Source organism: Mus pahari, chromosome 8, assembly GCF_900095145.1.
Source record: "Mus pahari chromosome 8, PAHARI_EIJ_v1.1, whole genome shotgun sequence".
Taxonomy (NCBI): Eukaryota; Metazoa; Chordata; class Mammalia; order Rodentia; family Muridae; genus Mus; species Mus pahari.
In genome coordinates this window covers 28,599,385-28,606,165 of record NC_034597.1, presented here as the reverse complement: position 1 = coordinate 28,606,165, position 6,781 = coordinate 28,599,385, and positions in this window count along the sequence as shown.

Genomic DNA, 6,781 nt, shown 5'->3' with positions numbered 1-6,781 from the left:
ATGAAGGAGATGATTTTCTTCCTGCTCAGCACTTATCTCCGGAGTAGAGCTAGAGAGATCAATCAGATCAATCAGAGGAAATGTCAGCAGAGAGGATGAGAAAAGAGATTTTCATGTCTACTTTAGGTGAGATGGCACTGGAAGGCCTCTATGAGACAGCTCAATTGAAGTCTGAGTGACACCAGGCAGGAGTACATGAGCTAGAGCCCCCAGGTCAGGCAAAGCAGCTAACAAAATTCAATCACAGTAAAATAGCAGGTATGTTTGAGGAGACAAAAGGCACCATGGTGACTAACGCATGAGAAAGTCAACCAGGATCAGGGAATAGGAGGAAAGATGAAGCTTTCCTGGGAATACACTTATGAAGGGGGCACTAGGGTTTGAATGAGTACTTCTCCCCAAGGTTTGTATATTGAAAGCTTTACCCTCAAGGCAGTGCTATGCAGAGGTGAACATTGCAGTGCATGACTAAGTCATAAGATAAAGTCTTCATGGATGATACTACTATTCAAGTAAGGAACATTAAAAAGAACCCCATCAATCTCTCTGGCCTTCTTCCTGCACCTGATGGGGCAAAAAGTTGGCAATCTGCACCAAGGAAAAAGTTATCCAGCAGAACCGATGAGGCTTTCTCATGACAGACAAAAAAAATTTAAAAGGGCAAATGGTTCCTTTTTGCTTTTAGTGTCAAATGTTTTCATTTGTCTAGTAAGGAATGAACTGTACAGAAGAAAAGTTGACATCATGCTGAACAGGGAGCAGAAAAAAGCCATAAGGAAGCCAAGGCAAGATATGTCCTTCAAAAAGATGCCACATGTGAGCCACCTGCTCTACCAAGCCCCAGGTTCCACCACTGTCTAAAATGTATTCAAGATTTGGATTCATCAATGGGTTAAACTGCTGATTAGGTCAGAGTCCTCATGACCTATTTCTGCAAATGTCCACATATACACACCCTATGCTGAGATTTGCTGAGCACCTAGATATTTCTCAGTCTAAGTATATCTACAGACAAGATTAAACATCACCTTGACCATGCTAGTACCTTCATTTCAGACTTCCAGCCTCAAGGCTATCAGAAATAACTAATTTGTTTTAAAGTCATGCAGCCTATATAGAGTTTTCTTACAAGTGATTCAAGCAGATTTAGACAGGGGAAATCAAGTGTTCTCTGCCTAAACTATGAAGCAAAAGATGGGACAAGGAAAGGAACATTCTAGGCTATCACATTCTAGAATATCTAGAACATTCTATTCTATGTTCTAGAATAGAACATTCTTGAAGAAAGAGCAAAGTTATTGCAGCAGAAAAAAAGTATGCTAATAACTAAAAGGAAGAGGGGAGGTGACGTGCATAAGGAACGGTATACAAAAGGCACTGAAGTCTAAGACAAAGCAGAAACAAAAGACAAAGGGCATTACTCTACACTCAATGCTTCGAAAGGAAAAGTGCTTTGTTGGTTGATTGTTTTGGCTTGGTTTTGTGGTTGTTTGTGATACTTGAACACAAAACTTTCCATATACTAGGCAAGTACTTCTAATGAGTTGTATATCCTTCCAGTGTAAATATTCTTATGTGAAAAATATTCTTTTTTATCTTTTTTTATTATTATTATTTTCTTTATTTACATTTCAAATGCTATCCCGAAAGTTCCCTATACCCCACCCCCTGCCCCTGCTCCCCTACCCACCCACTCCCAGTACTTGGCCTGGCCTTTCCCTGTGCTGGGTCATATAAAGTTTACAAGACCAAGGGGCCTCTCTTCCCAATGATGGCTGATTAGGCCATCTTCTGCTAGTGTTCTTAGAAGTAAAGATGTACACACAGCACTTACCCAGCATGCCTAGGATTCTAGATTCAACCCATAATACTGAAAAGTTAAATAATAAGTAGAAGTATTTGGTAGTTAGTTTTTTGTCAATTTGACACAAGTTAGGATCCTTTGGGAAGACAGAACACCAACTGAGGAAATGCCTCAATTTGATTGTCCTGATTAGTGATTGGTGTAGGAGGGCCCAGGACATTGTGGGCTGTGCATCCCCTGGGCAAGTGGTCCTATGTTGTATAGGAAAACAGGCTCAGTAAGTCATGAGAGCAAGCTAATCCATGGCTTCTGCTCCAATTTCTACCTCAGTGTCCCTGCCTCAAGGTTTCTGCCCTGTCTTTCCCTCATAGACAAATGTAAGTTGAAATAAACCCTTCCCTTCCCAGGTTGCTTTGGTCACAGAGCTTGGCACAGCTACAGAAATCTAGAACAAAATATTTTTAGAAGTGCATTTCTACTTTTTTCTGAGAGCCATGTACTAACTACTTTTCAAGTGCTGAATAGTCATCTTTGGGAGCAAATGTAAGAAAATATAATTCTAAGAAAAATATCAAGTTTTTCACTGTATACCTTATGCATGATGGCTTTTCAAAAGATAAATATATTCTAAAATATATGTGATAGGTCAGACAGCAAAAGTACTGTGTACAATACTGTGATAATGAAGACTTTTCATTACACATTTATTCACACCATATAACATACAGAACTATGAGTGCACCCTCATAAGACATGGGCTCTGGTGATACTGATGTATCAGTGAAGGTTTACCAGCTGTAACAAATGCACCATTCTGGTAAGTATACTGATCATTAAAGAAACTGTGCATGATTAAGAAAGTACATTGACGGGGGCTGGTGAGATGGCTCAGTGGGTAAGAGCACCCGACTGCTCTTCCAAAGGTGCAGAGTTCAAATCCCAGCAACCACATGGTGGCTCACAACCATCCTTAACAAGATCTGATTCCCTCTTCTGGAGTGTCTGAAGACAGCTACAGTGTACTTACTTATAATAAATAAATAAATATTTTAAATAAAAAAAAGAAAGTACATTGACAATCTATACCTTCTGTACAGTTTTTCTGTGAACATAAAATCATCAGGGAAGTATCTTAAATGATTAATGATATCCTCCTCAAAATAAAAATTGAGTTGATTGGTGAGAGAGATCTACAGAGAGTGCCATTGTGCTTGCTATTTCAATAGCTGGATGGATGCTATTTCTGGACATCTTTGTAGTTTAGGACCTCATATCCATCAGCTTTTGCTCAAATACTAACTTATTAGGAAGGCCTTTATCATTGCTCTGTATAAGACAGTACCATGTGACTAATTTGCTTGGCTTAATTTTCTGCATCTCACATTTCAGAATATATTTTGTATCTAGTAATATATATATATATATATATATATATATATATATATATATATATATATATATCTGTGTGCATGTTTTGCTCACAGGAAATTCTTAGTGCTCTGCATCTTGTTTGTAATACCTGCAACACAGCAGATATTCTGTAGATTTCTGTTGAGTAGGCACAGGCAACATTGCTTGGGTGTTATATGGAAAGAAAAAGGGATTGCTGTAGAACTAATAGTATAAATGGAAAATGTGGTTAGAAGAATGTTCCAGGAGAGAAAAAAAATTGGTGTGTAATATGTCTATAGAAAGGAGAAAGTCACATTTTGGAGTGAGAAGGGGAACTTAGTAGCAGAAGGCCTGGAAGCGGTTGATTGGGGACAGCCATTGGGTGATGTGGTAATAACATTTACTGAACCAGAGAATTCTAGAAGAGGATGGGGTCTAAGTTTTTCTTAATTTTAAAAATTAAAAAAGTCTTCTATTTGTTTTAAATAAATTAACCTTGAGATATTTTTATGAAGCCAAAGAAAACTACCTAGAAGGCATTTTTATGAAGGATTTGTAAATGAAGGGCTATGAAGTCATGGATTTACTTTTTAAAAGGTGAGTCTTGGGTGGGTGTGTAGCAGGGATATATATGACACAAAATGACAAAGTTATTGGTTACTAAAACTAAAATAAGTATTGGTGTTTCATTAAATTATGCTTCTGGCTTTCAGTGTTTAAAATTGTCCATAAAAAAAAAATGATGTTCTACCAGATGGATACTATCATACACTTTGGATGCAGAACACTGGGAAAACAACCTGTAACTCAACTGGAAGCCCCTTTCACACTAGCTCATGTTCATGAGGCTAGAAGATGCTATGCAGTCTGCTAAGAAAAAGAAGTCTTCAGTGGTCCCAACCAGTTGTGGACCATGTGTTCTACAATAAAAAATTGCCAGGCTTTATACACCTAATAGTGCAATTGTGGTATGACTATTTTGTGGTTGATCAATTACATTTTGATTGGATTTTAACCCACTCAACAGGAAAAAAATAAATGCCTGGTATAAACCTAGTCAAAAGCTGTGAAGGTCACAGGCACTATAGGGAAAGCTATGACTGTTTTTGGTTGGTTGTTTGGCTGGCTGACTGGCTGACTGGCTGCTTGCTTGCTTGCTTGCCTGCCTGCCTGCCTGCCTGCCTGCCTGCCTGCCTGCCTGCCTGCCTGCCTGCCTGCCTGCCTGCCTGCTTGCTTGCTTGCTTGCTTGCTTGCTTGCTTGCTTGCTTGCTTGCTTGTTAAATGGACAGAAACGCAAAGCAGGAAAAAGAAAAGTGTTCTAACAAATATGCATATAAACTTGGCAAGAGAGCTCAGCAAGAAAATTCGCTTGCTATGGATCCTGATGACCTGAGTTTAATCTCTCCAACCTACATGGTAGAAGGAGAGAACCAATTTCAACAAATTGTCCTCTGATTTCTACATGTTCTGTAATTGTGGGTATACATGTGCATACACATATGTATACACACAAGAAAATAAATAAGTGCAAAGAATATACTTTAAAAGAGTGTGTTCAATGCAGTTCTGCATATATGGTGCACAACACACACACACACACACACACACAAATGGAATGGTTCCAGCTAGAGGCATTAATTTGAATGCTACATATTCAAAACTGTCAGTAGAGCCACAGATCCAAATGAAGTCCTCCAGGCAAAAAGGATAGAATAAGTATCAACAGTGGCATCACACCTCATCTTGCTGAAATCTGTCATTCTGTGGCAGATCAGAAGAGCAAACAAGCCAGAAGAGACCAGATGGCGTGGCCAAAGAAGAGAAAAAGTTGGAAAGAGGACTGGGTTCCACAGATGCTTTCAAATCACGCAGCATGAGAAGGAAGGTCTTTGGGCTCTAGCGTAGCCAACAGGATGTTCTTCTTACATTTCTGATGACATGCCAAGTGAAAGGTCGCAGAATCATGTGTTTAGTTCTGCAGTTAGGGCAGGGGTCACACTAAAAGTGGATTTCCCGTCTGGAAAGTTTTATAAAACATAATAACTTTTCATGAAGAAAAGTTATGGACATTCATAAAGAATGTCCATAAAGTATACTTATTAAGAAATGTTCCTGGCATGAGGCATTCTATCAAGTACTGAAAAAAAAATTCAGAATTCTGCTGGGGAGACGACGAGTTAGAAGTGGAGCATAGCATGAGCTGGGGTTTAAAAAAAAAAAAAAAAAAAAAACTAGTGAGGATCTAGCATTCAGGAAACTGAGGTGAGAGGATCAGGAGTTTGAAGCCAGTCTGCAATTCCGAGTGAGACACTGCCTTACCACCCGTGTGCCCCACTGAAAGGTGAACATAGAAGAACTCATGTGTGTGAAGGGCTGAGGGAGTGTGTCCTCCAGGCCTCTCGGGCCACCAATGAGATTCTTCTTCATGTCATCGCTGCTCTAGAAAAATCTTTTCTTTTCTGCCACTTTTAATTTATTTTCCTTTGTACAAACTCTGCCCATGAGATTGGACAATGATCAGTGGGTTAATAATGGGTAGCTGACAGCAGGAGTAACTCTTATGATCAGTTCAGGACACGCCAGTGTGTGCTGCCCTTCCCGGGGTCTCTTCCTCCACTGCACAGAGCAAAGGAAACTTAGCAGTCAACATACCTCTGGGCATCACATATGGCTACCCCTCTTCCTAACAGAGTTACCTAAAATAATAAGACATCACCTCCCTACCTGTGCGTCACTGTGTGTGCAAAGGAAAAATAGTACCTATGAGGCTTCAAGGAGGCAGCCTGTGAAAAGAATATGGGATTAGAAGTACTGAGTAGTTCTTTCTCTTCATGAATTCCGAATTCCATACCCATCAAACTCACACTTCTGATCCAGTTCCATGCCTCCATAACCTATAGATTTTTCCTTGAAACTTCAAATACCTTTCTGGTGATCAACATGGTTACCTGGCATATATCCATGGTCTTTCAATTTTATGCTTCCTACAAACCCAGACCCCACAAAATAATCCCCCTCTGAATTTTGGGATTATTTTTTTCTAGTCTAGAAACTGAGACCAGAATTGTCTTTTCACATTTATACCCAGTATGGTCTACAATGAGAGACTTGAACACTGATCTTGAAATTATATAAGCCAGCTGAGATATGTGGAATATGAAATGTCCTTATGGGTTATGGTTTCAATACTTGGTAACCAACTCACACACTTATTTAGGTTTTAGAAACTTTACGAGGTATAGTCTAGTTGGAGGAAGTGAGCCCCAGAGGACAAGCATTTGAAGTTTAGGCCTTGTGATGGCGTTCGTGGTAGCGAACTTGACTACATCTGCAATTAACAAAACTCCAAGCATGCTTGCCCTAGCCTTGTTACCAAATTCATTCCTTCACTGGCATTAAAGCCTACTTCTTCTTGGTTCCAGTATATACTAAACACAAGTTGAGATATCTAACCTTGTGAACTGAGCAACTTCTATATTTTGGAACTTTCCATTCTCAGCCAACCATTGTTGGTTATTCACTGCTTCCTATCCACCATAGGGAAACAGCCTCCTCCTCCTCCTCCTCCTCCTCCTCCTCCTCCTC